Here is a 17,594-nt window from a genome sequence, read left to right on the forward strand (position 1 = left end):
ACATCTTGAACTTAGTAAATTTACACATCCCTTTCTTAGGAAAAAATATGAACCATGTAAAAATCCCTACAAATTTGCCTAAAACCTTCAAACCACTATAACTTACGTTTCTCCATTGAAATATTTTTAAATTCACGGAGAGGATGCTCGAATACTGTATCTGAAATATAAATCTGAACATTTTTCTTTCGTAATAATGGTTTCAGTCACACCGTGAGATTCGTAGTGTGATGCGCACTAGAAATTTGGCACGCACCCGGTTCGGATAATTTGGCAGTTGATTATTGGTTTTTGTTTTATTTTTGTTTGCAGGCTAGCCATTTTCGCTCTTGAACGGTGTGGGTAATGCCAAATATGGGTGAGCTCGTTTATAAACAATCAATTATGACCCAGAGCAGATATGCGATCGAGAGACTACGACCAGCTGGCAGCAGAACTGCTTATGAATTAACGAGCGGAATGGAAATATTTAAGCTTAGCAAACCAAATCTCATTAGCAACAAAACAATTAGCGAAAACATTCATTTCACATGTTAATCTTCTTTCTCCATTGCCGCATTGCCACAGCAAAAAAGAGAAATTGTCTGATTTTTGTTATGTCTGGTCGATGCGAGCAATGATACCCTAGATTTACTTAGGTGATAGTGGTAATATGCTCATACGGGGCCACTCCTCTTTTAAGTCACGTAAATTATCTACTCAATTTACGTGACTTTAGTAAAGTATCCTCAATCATGCTTCATAAATTGAGAATCTCAATAACAATTTAAAGATCCAGATGCAACATTTCCAACGTCTCTCGCAGTATTACAAAGAATTTGTCAAATATCACTGCATATTTTGCCTTGAACAAACAAAACTGGTAAACGAATACCATATTGTTATAATGAACAATTAATACCAACAAACTCTTGTATGCCCTTAATAATGTTGTAATAAATGGCAAAGTACCAAAAATCAAAAACTAAAATTACAAAATTGCAAAACAACTTATTTTATTTGAATACTGAACGCATCACAAAAAAAAAACAAATGCATGCTGTAATCTAGTGTGATATAATGAAGCAAGATTAAGTTGAGGAGTAAAAAAATCAGAAACTTCCTGAGTTGCTTTTAATTGTCATAGGTAATTGATGCTTTGTTGCTCATGTTCAATTTACCAAAAAAAAAACCCTATCGGTTTTACCTTCTAAATTGAATAGCATTTGTGTTTAAAATAAAGCTTGCCAATTTCTTTACGCATTGTGTTTGTTCCTTGTATTTGCTGTGAACGGTAATGCAATACTTGGTATGTAATCAACTTTCGCTTGATGAGCTGCAGAGATTTCTGCAATAATGACGCAAAGCTATTGGCCCGAGATGAAAGAGAAACTTTTCGTTAATAGAAGTGCTGTTATTAGCCAAATATATAGTGCTAAAAGTAACCAAACGCTCAGTAAAGCCCGAAAATATTATTGTCTATGGCGGGCTTCACAAGTACATTTTCCATGATCTTCAAACTATAGGCGGTGCTGCAACTGTATATCATCAATCATCGAAATAACTCCCCCGCGCTCTATTGTTGGTATACGATTTGCGGTATGCTCCGACTATGCTAGAGTGTGGGCTATAATCTATGTTAAATTGTTGCAGATTTTGTTTTCTTCCATAACGGAGGCGTATCGGCTAATTTGTCTGTGTGTTGAAATTTAATTTGTTGCTGTTGTTGCAGTAAATGGAAGTAACAATTTAATTAGCTCTCTGAACTGTTAATACTGGAGAAGCTGACCGGCCAATGAAGAAGTTAGATTCGTATGCTGTGAAGATGTTGAACATAGATTAGGAGTTGGCAAATATTTCCGGAGCAACAGTTTAAACGATTTGTTCGCATTGTTAGGTTGGGTGGAATTTGCGACAAATGTTACTAATGACTCTAATTCAATAATTAACTTTCTAATGTATATTTTTTGTTTCGCAGACAGTGAGAGAACTGGAAGTAATTATTTAATTTACCTATATGTTTGCGGCTAAGTCAATAACTCAATTGGTATATGAATGCTAAATGATGAAAAACAAAAAGTAATTAGCATTAGTAATGGGTAAACCGAGGAATTATTTAATTTGTCGTGGCATTTCTCGATGTTTTAACCGAGATTGTTACCGTTGAGCGCATAGCAAACATTTTTTCTGACGAGAAATTAACTAGCGACTTACAGCTGATTGTCTTTTGATGAATCTATGACAAAAGGTTGAAACAACATTGCTTGAAAGGGTAGAAAGATGAAAGGTGCATTGAAGAATTTCCCTCAATCACTGCCCATTCTGGCTTGGTTTCTATTCGTTTTTCACATTTTCTCCTTCACATGATAGAGCGCTGTAGAGTGAGTAACTCGCAATTATCTATGCATACTATATTTTGGTATCATACCATAATTAGGTATTGTTTAGTTATTAATTCCACATTTTGGTATTAAAAAATGTTTAAAACAATTATAAAAAGACAATTTACACCGTCTTCAGCCATAGGCTGCACAGACTGAACATAACTAACATTCATATAATTCAAAGTTGCAATCCTACCCTTGTGTGCCCTTTTTGTAGTTTCGCGGTATTAAAACAAGCTGATTGATAACTTGTTACAATTGTATAAACAAAAATTAACATAATTAGTTATGATTTGTTATCAATAAGCTCGTATTATGTTATTTTTCTCGTAATCTGCTTTTAAAATGTTGATCTTCTTTTCATTAATTCATTTATAAATATTTTAATAATTTGATATGAAATGTTGGTCTTCATTTCATTTATCATTCATTTCTGCTTTGACCGTTATTAACTCAATTATGCTCAATGCTGAAGGTGTCTGGGTTCAATTTCCGATCGGTCCAGGATCTTTTCGTAATGGGAATTCCCTTGATTTCCCTGGGCATAAAAGTATTATCGTACCTGCCACACGATATACTACTGTAAAAATTGCAACTTTGACAATGAAAGCTCTCAATTAATAACTCTCATTGAACACTAAGCTGAGCTGAGAAACAGGCTCTGACCCAGTGAGGATGTAATGCCAAGAAGAAGAAGAAGAAGAAGAAGAAGAAGACATTTTGTCAAATGACTTTTAGGTCGAAAAGAATTTAATTGCTTTAAGCAGTATATAACAAACGGTTAAAAAGCGGATAACATTGTCGAAGAGGGATTTTTAAGATTATTGTGTAGAGTGATATTTTTAAAGCTGCCAGGAAAGATGACACTTTCCCAGGCTTACTGCAACAAGGCTGTTTTCATACCAAAAGCTGGAAGAAACGATTAAACAACTCCCAAAGCCTTTAGACCTGTTCTTGAGCCTTTCCTCTATTCTTTTAAAGACAATTGAAAAAATAATTGATGGCATCATCAAGTCAACAAGTTTAATAGAAATGCCTCTTTGTTAATACTAATTTACGTATCAATCAGGTAGATCTACCATTACGGCACTGCAGTCGCTGGTAAATAAAATCGAGAAATCTCTTGAAGCCAAAGAAATAGCCGTGGTTGGTTTTCTCGATATTGAAGGAGCATTCGATAATGCATCCAATAGCTCTATGAGTTCAGCCATGGAAGCAGCCATGGGCTTGGATAAAAGTGTTATCGAATGGGTTATGACTATGCTCAAGGATTGCACAATTTCTGCTGATCTAAGAGGTGCGCAAATATCTATAAGATCTACGAAGGTATGTCCTCAAGGAAGAGTGTTATCGCCCTTACTGTGGTCTCTTGTAGTAGACGAACTCCTTAGAAATCTAAAAGATCAAGGTTTTGAGGTAATTGGATATGCCGATGATGTGGTCATTTTAGTTCGTGGGTTGAACATTACTCTCAAATTGTGTAGGAAAGAGGGGTTAACCGTAAACCCTTCAAAAATTATTATCGTGCCTTTTACTAGAAGGAAAAATGTAAAGCTTACACAGCCTTCTTTGAATGGAGTTTAAATTCAATTTTCGGAAGAAGTAAACACCTTGGGGTTACTTTGGATAAGAAATTGAACTGGAACTCTCATCTGAACAAAATCCTTAGTAAGGATACTAATGCCCTATGGGAAAAAACTTGGGGACTTCAACCTAATATGGTAAACTGGATTTATTCAGCAATAGTCTGACCAAAAATTAGTTATGCTTCACTGGTATGGTGGCCCAAGACAAATGAGGTAACCGCTCAGAAGAAGCTGGCTAAGTTGCAAAGACTTGCTTGTATATCAATGACAGGGGCAATGAAAAGTACACCTTCGGTTGCCTTGGATGCCCTTCTTAATATACTGCCTTTGCATCAAATCATTAAACTGCAAGCTGCAAAAAATGCCTGGCAGTTTATTCGTTATAATAAAATACTCGATGGTGATTTGATTGGTCACATGAAGATCATCAAGGAATTCAATTTGAACTCAGATATGAAAACAATAGAAGATTGGATGACGAAGACCAACTATGATGTTCCCTTCAAAGTGGTTAAGGTGAAGATGCATCGAAGCCAAACCTCAAATTTTCAAGAGCACAAATCTAGAGAACTAAACGGCCGTTCAAGTTGAAAATTTCATCGATTGGTCACCTCCAGCGTGTGACCAATCGATTAAATTTTCAGGGCATACCGCTGTCTGGTTCTCTAGATTTGTACTCTTGAAAATGTTAGGTTTGGCTTCGATGCATCTTCACCTTAAACCAAGCCGCTATATTTGGGATTCTGGTGGGTCAAGTTCACGTCCAAGATTTATTGTATTTCATACCGACGGGTCAAAGATGGACGACAATACCGGAGCTGGAGTTTTCGGCCCTGGTATCAGCAAGGCAAACGCTATGGGGCGCAGTCCAACTGTGTTCCATCATTGCTTGTCTCAAAAGAAACTATAGTTTTGCAAAGATCTGTATTTTCTCGTACAGTCAAGCAGCTTTAAATGCTCTAAAGGCATTCACATGTAGATCAAAGTTAGTGTGGGAATGCATTCTTTCTCTGAAGCAACTGGCCAGTAGGAACGAAGTTACACTGTAATGGGTGCCCGGCCATTGTGGAATTGAGGAGAATGAAATCGCCGACAATCTAGCAAGACAGGGTGCAGCTTCGAGCTTTGTCGGCCCTGAATCGTTCTGTGGTGTTCCTGAGTGCACTCTCAGGATGAAATTGAATTGGGAAATTTCCATGGTATAATCCAATTGGAACGCCACGGATACATCCAAGCATGCGAAAGAATTCTTAAAACCCAGTCTAGCTAAAGCCCGGGCTATACTAAATCCTAAGGGGCCAGGATCCGTCATTGATTTCGGAATTTTCAAAAGCAGTTTTTTCGTTCAAAATCAAGCAGACTGACATGGTAATGTGTTCACTGTATTCTTTTCTCCAACCGAAACACAGTGAACACAATTTCATCGAATAATATTTAGTTTTGAACTGAAAAACTGCTTTTAAAGTTTCGATGATGACGATAATTACGATGACGGAGCGTTGATCGGACGGAAATCTTATGGTAATAACTGGCCTCATGACGGTCACTGCCCAAGTAGGCATCATCTTAAAAAAATAGAAAAAATCCAATCCTCTGAGTGTCGTTTTTGTCAAGCTGAAAATGAAACTGCTGAGCATTTACTCTGCAACTGCGGAGCATTGCTTGATCAAAGAATGTTAGCATTTGGAAAAGGGTTATTAGAGCCCTTGGAAATTTGGCAAGATAGTCCTATTAGGGTAACAAACTTTATACAACGAGTTGTGCCCAGTTGGGACAGTGTGAAACATCAACCAATGTCTATCACATCTCAATTTTGAAAGGATATTTGATGAGCACCAAATAAAACATGGGTCATACCACAATATTCCTAAATCATGGAAGCAGTGGTTAAAAGGCTCTACAGATGAGGAAAGATAAAAAAGAGTGATATTTTGACGTGATTGGATCATTGAATAAGGAGAAAGAATATATTGTACGTGCTATTACTGGAGGATACAATTGCATAGGTGTATTGGCATTTCTTGAACAAACTTCAAGTCTTCAATATACGACGGACGATATTTTGGGGTTCCAGTCGATCACCCAGACTCCCCCATATAATCGAGTGGCTCCTCACGTTATTGACATTACTTGATGTCCTTTTTCTCACTCAGGTTAATTCTGCGTGTCAAATTAACCAGGACGAGCTGGACAAACACATTTTTTACAGCTCGTCCTGGTTCATTGAATATGTTCGATTGAATTAATTACCTACTTATTAACAATCGAAGTCATCGACTCCTTCATCAATGCCGCATGTTTCACCAAGGAGTGTAATTTTTCTGGAAGGCACAATGAGTAGGAAAACATATCTTTCATGCGGATCTTTTGACGCACTTCGTCATAAGCGTTTGCTAAAAGATATAGCCATTAAAATTATCACCTATATTCGACGTAAAAAAGTGCATCATTTGCGAACAATTCGAGAAGATCAAGTTGTTCTATGCCCAACGGTATCAGGTATGGTTCTCGCACTTCAAATTCTTACCCACGGTTGTACGCTGTAAAACTTAATTTTTCCAAGCACTGAAATTGAAAGTTGGCGTTGGATAAAGATCAGCAGTTATAAATAGAGAACGACATTTTGAACGAATAATAAATTCAACAATGCTTAATATTTCAACAACTAAGAAAGGATGGAGGCATTTTTCTAAAGAAAAATAATAAATTCAACAGAGCATTATGTTTCCAACGTTGAGCAAATATATTGTCGAAGGAATGGAGTGAGCTGTTAGTTGTGAGACGAATCAAAACAGATTGCGATTGTAAATGATAATGGATATGACGAATAAAGGCAATACGGTAGGTGATAATTTTGTTGCATGATTTCCAATAAACGATCAATATTCATGAATATCTTAATAAAAATGCTTTTCTTTTCCAATGCGAAAGCCTTGGAAAAGAAAAGTTTGGCATCCGTTTTAATTCTGCACCATTCATTGAAACACTGGGAAAATTGCAGGTGCTCACTAATCAAAGCTTAATACGGTAAATATTAGCACATCACCTTACTTACTATTTTAAAAATAATTTGAAATAGTCAAATACAAATTGACGTTTATATTGAGCTGTTCGGTAATCCAATCTGCATTGTTATTAAATTATTTAACTCATTACGCGTGGTAAAGATGGATAAATTATGGATGAAATTATGAATAATCCACGTGCTCGGCTGGGATTTGAACCCAGGACTCTTGTACGCTAGACAAGTTACCGAGCTACCACTTGGTGACCCAATATTCAGTTGGTTACAAGTTTAGAACTCAATGTAATGCGTAATGAGTTAATTAATCTAATAAACATGCGGATTGGATTACCGTACAGGTCAATATAATCGTCAATTTATATTAGAGTGTTACTGCCTCTCTGTAGTAGTCATGTCGTCACTTGAGTGAGTAAGACATGCTGATAGCCTTCCCGTATCTCTACCCTTCCACAATACAGGTATGATGGGCAAACAGTTTCAACACTAAACAAATCGCACTCGCTCTGCGCGCGTGTGTAGTAAAACATGAGATGGATGGATGTGGTTGGTAAAGCGCTCGTCTAGCATACAAGAGTCCTGGGTTCAAATCCCAGACGAGCACGTGGATTTTTTCATAAATTCACAAATAATTTATCCATCTTTACCACGCGTAATGAGTTAATTAATTTAGTCAAATATAGTGTCTCACTGATTTTGCCAACCAGGCTTGAATTTCATATTGTCAAATCGGTTGGATGACAAAACGTCGAATGCCAAAACATCGAATGGAGAAAACGTCGAAAGTACAAAATGTCGAAAAGAAAAAAAAATGAATAAAACGGGATTTCTTGGAAGAATGATTCTTTTCCGAAATAATAAATAACTCATCATGTTACAAACGTTGTTCATATCATATTTAATCAATCCCGATGTGGAAAACAAAAGTTTGGCAAACAATGTTGAAAATTTACCGTTTTCGACGTTTTGTACTTCTGACGTTTTGTCCCTTTCGACGTTTTGGCATTCGACGTTTTGTCCCTAAACCTGTCAAATCTGGGTGTTGCAAAATTCAGGATTTTTGAAAAGTACATGTTTTTATCACTGTAATCTTTGGAAGTTTTAGAAAATACATGGTAACTATTAAGAAGATGTGGAAAATATCTGGAAGTATTGATTACAAGCATAATATTTTTTTCTATCTTCATTAACAAGATTTTTAACCCAGGTCTCGAAGAAAGTCGTCACTATAACGTGACTTTCTTGGGGATGGGACTCGATCTCAGGTACTCGGAGTGAGAGGTATAAAAACATTAAGATATTTTGTATGAAAATTAAAAAAAAAACATTGTATGGCGCGTAAGAAATCTCAGACTCTCTCTCCTTCCATAAACCCTAACGTAATTAATGGATAGCCCCTTACCAAACAGTCAAATTTTCTGTGTAAATGCTTATCTGGTTCACCAGGTATCAAAGTCCGGCTCCAGAGGCACGTTCCCCGCCATTTGAGAGATTTGTGCCATCGCCATATTTGAGCCTATTTCATCATCTATCCGATGGGAGAAGAAAGGGAAGAGGAAGATTGGAGAAAAAAAGGGAAATAGGGAGGGGGTCCCTTGAAGAGAGAATATCGCATAAGCGAAATGAGAGCATGTAGCTCCATACTGCATGTAGCCCTGAAAAGGGTACTGCAAAATGCATGAGCGTAAATAGAGCCTATAGCCCAGACAACCAGAAGTCGCATAACAGTTTACGAACAAAGTCGTTCACTCATACAAATTGCATCACATCCGCACTAAATGGTAGTTGAAATCGTTTCATCGATGAGTTTCCTCGCATAAAACGCTATTTTACGATTTCATATGTACATTTCGTTTCGTTCCGTATACTCGTACAAAATAATGCGGATCAATCCGTAGCAGCTGTCAAACAAATTTTGTTATCATAAATTAAGTTGCATAAGAGTATAGATTGATTCGTAATAAAATCTACACCCTCTTATTGATTGCTATGTTTCATCATATAAATATGATTAAGAAGATATGCACGCATATCGCCTCCACTTTTGTACGTATAAGGCGTTTTCACAACATCATATACGTGAAACATTGCACATATAAGCATCGCATTACGCAAAAGATGATTTCATTATACGTGCATTCTGGTTGTCTGGGAGCTCATTACCACAGCGGGTTAAGAATAACAAAAGGTCCTGAAGATCCAGGTTTCTGAAATCAGTTTCACTTAATAAGTGTTTACCAAGTAATTGGAATCGCAATTACGCGAAAACTTGAAAGTTACATATCAGGTTTTAAGAAGTTCCATAATCGGAATCACAACTATCATACACACAAATGTATCAGTATGTTGAATATTTGCCATGTGATAGTTGAGTCGGCAGTGGCCAACCAAGGTTGTAATCAAGAGACTGCAATTCTGCTTTGACAGATTTGTTAAATGCTTAGCCAAACTGGGGATGGCTCAGTAATGTCCAATTTTGTTTGACGATATGACTCAAAATTATTCCAATATTGTTTGTGCTGAGTCGTCGCCCAAGAATTTCTGAAGCTTCACCCAGCACTTCGAAATTGGTTACATACAAGGTTTACAGAGTTCACTGAGTTCAGTTCTTCAAATTGAGTTCCTCAAATTGAGTTCAATAATAAGCTTAGATCCTGAGTTGACCGAAACAAGAGCTGTAGAAGCAGCCTGACAATCTGACATATTCCTTTACAAATAGCCAGACGTCCATTCGTCCCGCAAAGGGAGTTGTGAGGAACATTTCCTATAAGCATAGTGACAATCAATTGTAAGATCACTCGAAGCAAGGACAATTGTGTCTCAATACAACCACCTACCACCCCCCCCAAGCAAAATGGATCCAAATCACTAGGAGATCTAATAGACGGAGAGAATCTATGGAATTTGGTCAAAACCAATAAGGTATAAGGTAATAAGAGTAAGGTTTTTGAACTAGCACCACTTGAGCTGTATCATTTTGCATGAGTCTTCAAATATTGGTCGTTGCTGATGTTTTAAGCTGAAGATTGATCTAAGCTACCCTAACCGCAGCCACTACCCAAACTAGGCAGGATTGAGCTTTTTGCAATCTCAGCACGAAAAAGACCAGCAGCGAAAAAACCAGATCGGTATCTCTTAAAAGTCGCCAAAGGCGAAAAGCACAGAACACTAAACTAAATTACAACGTATTAATAATCCCACCCTTATTTAGCCTCAGGCTTGAGACTGAAGAAGGGCAGCCAATTATCTCGGAGAAATACAAGGTCACCTGCACCATTGCTCCGGGTGGCACAGGAAGGACATAATACTGTAGAGGACGCCCTGGTACTCTACAGGCTCCGTTTTGGGGTTAGGTTTTATTTAGACCCTCCTAACCATTCATTCTTGGGCACGGTAAGCTTAACGCCTCATGAATTAGGAATCACCTGTAAGGTGGACTTTTACCACCGGAACAGGCAGTCCGTAGTGTTAATTCTTAGCCAATTGAAACAATCGCTACCGACACCACTCGGCTATCTAGGCTGATCAGCAAAAGGAAGTTAACATTGATGATTAACTCCTGCCAAAACAGCCCATTAGCAATTAGAGTTTTAATGCTAGTAATGGACCCCTTAGTAGCTGAATTTCACTCTTGACGCTTTTCCGCAATGATATCTCAGACGGATATACGCTTTGTAAAGTCTACCAACAAGCTCAATGTCTTTACTTCGTAGTACGCCTATGAAACACACAACATCATTCGATTTTTCCAGCGAAATATACATTTGTAAAACTGTTGTCCGAATGCCTATTACGGCCCCTCCCGGGGTTCATAATAAGAATGTTTACAAATTTGACGTTTCCTATTATGGACCCTCCATTTGATTCCCATGTAATCCGGCTCGCTGCCGACGTGCCTATTATGGACCCACCTGGCAATGCGTATTATGGACCTTCTTGTGTGGTTTCATTTACAAAACTGTTCAAATATCTGTATTTATACGTCTCAAACCAAATATTTTGTCTGAAACAGCTGACTAACAATGCGATCGAAGTTCCCCCGGTGGATTTTCATAGGAATAAGGTTGCTTTGAGTGTTAATTTTATATTTTTCTGTAGGGGGTCCATAATACGCAAAAGGTCCATAACCGGCATCGACTCCCTAGTCAAATTTTCATTGTAAACGCTTATCTGGTTTCCCAGATTTGTGCTCTTGAAATTCAAAGGTTTGGCTTCGATTTATCGTCATCTTAAGCTCTGCACTGCACACTCATTTAAGATTCATCTGTTGGGTACTTTTATTTTGATGAGCGCGAACATTAATTCTAAAAAATAGCGGTAACAAAGTATTTTTCGATAAAATAACTAAAGTTACAGTAATATTGATAGTTTACTGTACAGAGATAAAAGTCAGTAAAGGGAAGTATCGACTTTCAATAACTATCATCGTTCTACTGACTTTTCGCTAAAATAACATGAAAAGAAAACTCAGCTGCCGTCGCAAGCAGTTGTCGAATGATATCAGAAAGAAAGAGATAAGCAGCAGAAGAATTAACCAAATTACTGAAAAGTTGTTTTCTGTATGAATCGCATACAGAGCCACTGCTGCATTTTTGTCAATTTTTGAGCTGGTAATAAATAATCCCAAACAAATTTGTACCTACACAAATCATACGGAACAAGATTGGTATCCATCAATGAGATTGTAATGTATTGCTTCTTCCGCTGAATTTAATTGCCGTATGCTTCTTCGCATGACAGAAATGAATACACGAATACGATTAACTAGTTGATCTTATTTAGTTTCAACACCGTAGTTCAAAGTACGACTTATGAACCGTTGAATTTAAAATGAAATTTGAAAATCGGGATGTTGTTGAGAAACTGAAAAACTCAGAAAAATAAACTAAACAACACTCAACCAATAAAATCATTATACTCTACTGTCTTTCTCGGTACTTTTTGCTCGCCGGGAAATTTTTAAATTACCAAGTTTTGCGTACCTCTAAAATTTACTGGGGAAACCTAAGAGCATGAGCATGATTGTCCGCCCTCAGTTACCACTCCGTTATTGCAAGAACAGCTGTACTTACACAAGGAAACAACATACGCTTATTAGGATCAGTAGCATCCTCAATGTGTAAATACTGGTGATCTCATTGTTATAACAAACAATACCGGTGCCAGCTACGTCCGAATACAGGTCAATTTGTGGATGGGAGGGAAATGTTGACGTGTTACTTGCTTTATAGAAGCTGTTGAGTTCTCTGCACTTCCAGAAGAAAGCACTACTGTGACTTTTGATATAGGAAAGGATTCGTTTTGGTAAACGATAGAGATATAATTTGAAATTAATACGTGAGCGATACCGATAGTGCGGTTACTAAGCGAACCGGACACTACTGACGCATTGTTTTTTTTTTTTTTTCAACCGAACAAAGTGAACCGGACACAGTTGATCCGGATTCCATCGCTCGCATGCAACAGATTCAACGGATCAAACACTACTAATTACTGGGGAAATCGTAGTCTAAAAACTCAATAAAACTGTATCAACTTCGTTAAAATTAAAATTATTCCACTTAGATCGAACTTTTGCCACACCTTTCTCTAAGTATTGGTTGCATGTATTGTATTTGTAATTTTTAAAGGAGCTTTGTTTGCGTGATTGTAACCTCCCCTGAAACGACTGATGAAGTTTGATAATAATAAACAATAGCAACTTATATGACACACATGAACTTAAATTTATAAAATCGCATTAACCCTACATTACTCTAAAAGTGAGATGTGCTTTACTCCCCAAAACAAATACCACATTTTGTGTTGGTAGCTTTTGGGCGCTGTACAGAATACATCATCAAACTGGATATTCAATATTTCAAAATTGTGCTGCTAATATTTTGATCCATTTTTATCCTTATTTTTCACTCAAAGATGGATACCTCACAGGCTTCTGAACAGCGTATATCAGTGGTTACAAACAATTAGTCCGGAAATCAGGTGGTAACAAAAACACCTTGAGATGACCTTCATTACGCACAGAACATGCACCCCATTGAATCGTTCAATTTTCGTTCGCATGATGCATCATTTGGAACTAGTCTTCCATGAAACATCAAAACATTCATTTGCTGCGAAAAAACGTTATGTTTAATCATCCATTCAATAAGTCGTTTTGAATCAACACAGTCTTGACAGCATTAAAAAAACAGCGTATTGCGACGTTAATATCCTTTTCACGGTTAATCTCCTCAAAATACGGCACCATATGCATCAACAAGTGTTTGGTGTGCTCACATCTCGTTAAGGAAGAAGTCATGACAGGTTTGGAGTTAAAGTGCAAAATAAACTGCTAAATTTAGCACTGTATGCACAATTAGCACCGTGGAGGGTCGTATAGAAGCATGACCAATAAGCAACCTCTCATTGATCCTATGTTTAGTGCATTCATCATAAATCTCAATAAAAACTGCTTCATCGATGACTGCAACTCCAAACTTGCTTTGACTTGGATCATTTGTTCTTAACATTCGATAATTTTATTTTCGCTCCCATAAGTTTAGTTGACAAACTTTACATAAACTTTATTTCGTGCAAAAAGTGTACCTTAATTTGAAAATCAGTTGATAAGGGAATCATTTTGATCAATCTGGAACCTTAACTATGTATGGCGTAGGTTAATTTCGTTAAGAAAATTTCATCGTTTTTGCTGGCAGTGTCACACCATTGCCGTGCGGTTTGTAGAGCTCCACCTTCGTCTGTCTTGGGCGAAGATTTCTTCAGGTATACATTGAACGATCCCTTCACATACTTTCCAAGGAATTCCTCCAGAATTTTCATTCGAGGTACATTGATAAACTCAACATGAACTTTTTCTTATGATACCCACATATTTTTTTTCCAAAGATTCCCTCACAATTTTTTTCAAAGGAGTCCTACTTGAATTGTTACAAGAGTTCTCTATGAATTTGTCCAAGAAGATGCTAAGGACATTTTTCAGATGGTTTTAAAGGGGATTTCTTGAAAAAAAAAAACAGATATATTTCTAAACGAAATCGATATCACTGATGAATTACGGTGTAAACTCCTACAAGAGAAAAGTCAAAGATTTCCGGATCTCTTCTGGACTCTTGAGAAAGTCTTAGATAAGTATCAAAAAAAAAAAATATTAATGAAAAAATTCGAAAATAATCAAACCAAAATTTGCAAGAGGAAACCCCTAGAAAACTCTTTGAAGAGCTACAGGAATAATAGCTGTAGTGTTTTGTAGACTTTGTGTTTAAACCAAATAAATTTATAAATTAAAGAATCCAAGTAGAAATTACTTATTTAGTAATTTATGAGGAATACTTGGTTGGATTTATTGCGAAATTCTCGGAAAAAATCCTTTGAGATTTTGTGGAATAATCCCTGGAAAAATTTATGGAGCAATGCCTGGGATAATCAGTGGGGTAATAAATCTCTATTGGTGCTGAAAATGGCTGGAAGTATTTCTGAAAAATTTCCATGAGGAATTTTTGAAGAATTCTCTTATGATTATATATGTAAAAATACGAATTACGCCAATCGTAGAATAAACCTTTGTAATTTTCCAGCAAAAAATTCTGTAGGAAGATTTTCAGATATCTCAGTGTAGTACCTGGAGAAATCGTTACAACAATTTCTGAGAGAATTTTGTTGTAATTTCGTTTTTGGACTGCTGAAGGATTTTCTGGAACAAATTTTGAAGGAATTCTTCTTAGCATATCTATAGAAATTTCAAGACAAATTCCTGAGAGATTTGCTAGAAGAATCTCCATAAGAATTCTTGTGGTAATCCCTGCATAAGTGTTTGTACGTATATATGAAGAAAACTCTTAATGGATGTCAAGAAAAAATCCTGTAGATGAAAATCTATGAACCTATGGAGTAGTTACGTAGAAATACTAGGAGCCTCAAGAATTTACATCAAAAATCTATCCAATGCGAAACAAAAGAAAAGCATAATTTACATAGATTAGATCTTTCACATAAAAATAGACTTTAGAGACTTATGTTCACCTTTATTCGCGTTATCGAAATATGCTTTGGTACTTTTCAAGAGTGTATAAAGTATTGTTCACGAATGCCCATTTTGGCTTCGTTCAGCATATGGCTCATAATAAAATGTTTCCAAACCTGTTCCTGCCTTCCTCAGGCACAAACTATAGAGGGCCCCCTGATATTCGATGATTAATAGAGCGACGCTTTTTGAATCCAAAACCACGATGTTCAGTTCAAAAGTAGCGTTCTTCTTCTTCTTTCTGGCGTTACGTCCCAACTGGGACAAAGCCTGCTTCTCAGATTAGTGTTCTTATGAGCACTTCCACAGTTATTAACTAAGAGCTTTCTTTGCCGATTGACCATTTTTGCATGTGTAAATCGTGTGGCAGGTACGATGATACTCTATGCCCTGGGAATCGAGAAAATTTCCATTACGAAAAGTTCCTCGACCAGTGGGATTCGAACCAACGACCCTCAGCATGGTCATACTGAATAGCTGCGCGTTTACCGCTACGGCTATCTGGGCCCCCTGTTCTAAAGTGTTGAAATAAACGCTACCTTTACCAATATACTAGATGATATAGTAGCCTCTTCTCATTACACATTAAGGGCCCCCCAAACCTGATTTTCCTTGTCAGTGTGTCAAAAACTCAATTTCTAATGAAATGTCATGTACTTTTTTCGGCATGAATTTGCTAGTCAGAGCCAATTGAACATATTTGATCAGCAATTTCGATATCACACAAAAATTTGTTTACCTAAAGTACTTAGAAAACCCCTATTTTTTGGACCGGTTTGCCTGTAACTTAAAATTCAATATGATGACATATTGTTTTTTCGACGTTAAATTGATTGTGAATGTCAAGAGAACATATTTGAGTAGAAAAATAAATTTCCGATAACACTCAAAATTTATTTTACTCAACAAAACAAAAAATGGTTATTTTTATTGCTTTTTTTGTCTGTAAATCAAAAATTAAATTGATAATGTGTAGGTTTATCGTAATGAATTTGCTTTTTGAAGTCAATTGAACATATTTGTGTAAAAAAAGGAAGTTTTGATTTCAAATTAAAGGCTATGATACGAAGATTTTTCGGCATGAATTTACTAGTGTAGTAGAAAAATTAATTTTTGACTACACTCAAAATTGTTTTTACGTACAAACTCAAAGCTATGACATGTAGCTTTTTTAGCATTAATTTACTTGTAGAAGTCAAGTGAAATTTACTCAATTTCTTTTAATTAATATTCATATTTTTGCCTGTAACTCAAGTGAACATGTTCGAGAAAAAAAAAACAAAATTTCCGATAACACACTAAATTTATTTTACCCAGAAAACCACATAGAAAACGTATAAATTGAACTTTTTTGTCTGTAAATCAAAATCAAAAGCAATGGCATGTGTTTTTTCGGCATTAATTTTCGTGTAAAAGTCAAGTGAACATGTATGAGCAGAAATTTAAATTAAGGATCACACTCAAATTTTCTCTTACTTTAAATATCACGGAAAACCCTATTTTTGGATCCGTTCTCCTGTAACTCTAAATTCAAAGGGATGACATATAGTTTTTCCGACCTCAAATTGATTATTACAGTCAAATGAACATGTTCGGGTAAAAAAATAAATTTCCGATAACACTCCAAATTTTTTTACACACAATTTTGAGTGAAATTAAAAATATCTATAAAAAAACCTATTTCCTAAAGTTTTTTGCCTGTGTAAGAAAATCAAAGATTATGATATGTATTGTTTCGACACGAGCTTGCTTGTAGACGTCAAGAGAACATATGTATTTCGTCTCTTACGTTCTACAAGCAAGCTCGTGTCAAAGAAATACATATCATAATCATCAATATCGAAAAAAAAACATTGTCAAAAAATTAAAATAAAAAATTTCTCAGCCAAAATACCACGACAGGGGAACAGGGTATCTGAAAATCCGGAAAACAGAGTTTTGAAGCGTGTGAGATCAACCCTCCGAAACATAGATAAGATACAGCACTGTATGTCGAATCCCTGCAGGTATTCTGTGTAAAAAAAAAAACAATATTCACTGCACATAGTTTTTTCAATACTAAAATATTAGGACATACTTCTAAAACATTCCATATTTTCTATTTTCTTACAGATCAAACGGGCCCGGTGTGTCAGAGGTCATCGAAAAAGTTTTATTCAATAGGTATTGTATCAAATTTCTCTTATTGCAAATAATGCCTGGACCAATCCTCTCAAGTAATTACATAATCAATTTTGATTTGAGGATGATGATTTTGAAGGCAGCATTGCAATATAGTCTAAATTTCTAAGTCTTTATTTTTCACTTCAAAGATGGTCTTCAATGGAAGTGTGTAGAAAAAGTTCCTTCTTGGTGTTTTACCCGCCATCTTTATTTGACTTTTATTTAATCAAAACCTTTCTACATAAATGGTTAAATTCTGGTCATTTTCAAATTAATTTCGCCTGGTTGTAGGATATGAATGTCGTTTATTTAAGAAATATTTTATATCCTGGCTTTTAAATCATCTTTGGGATAAAAATTCAGAAGAATTTTAATTCTATAATAAAAGTTGATTTTCATGGTTACCTCGACGGTGCCTTGAACCGCAGTTGCTCTGA

The 17,594-nt window shown here is 36.2% G+C and overlaps 1 protein-coding gene across 1 annotated transcript in view; it reads left to right on the forward strand.

The window, feature by feature from the left end:
- Window positions 1-17,594, forward strand: part of LOC5572781 — a 346,582-nt gene that overhangs the window by 270,047 nt on the left and 58,941 nt on the right. The window contains exon 2 of the mRNA XM_001654130.2: window positions 17,107-17,157. The gene's annotated coding sequence lies outside the window, so the exon portion shown is untranslated. The remainder of the gene's footprint in view (window positions 1-17,106; window positions 17,158-17,594) is intronic.

Source organism: Aedes aegypti, chromosome 1 (genome assembly GCF_002204515.2).
Source record: "Aedes aegypti strain LVP_AGWG chromosome 1, AaegL5.0 Primary Assembly, whole genome shotgun sequence".
NCBI lineage: Eukaryota > Metazoa > Arthropoda > Insecta > Diptera > Culicidae > Aedes > Aedes aegypti.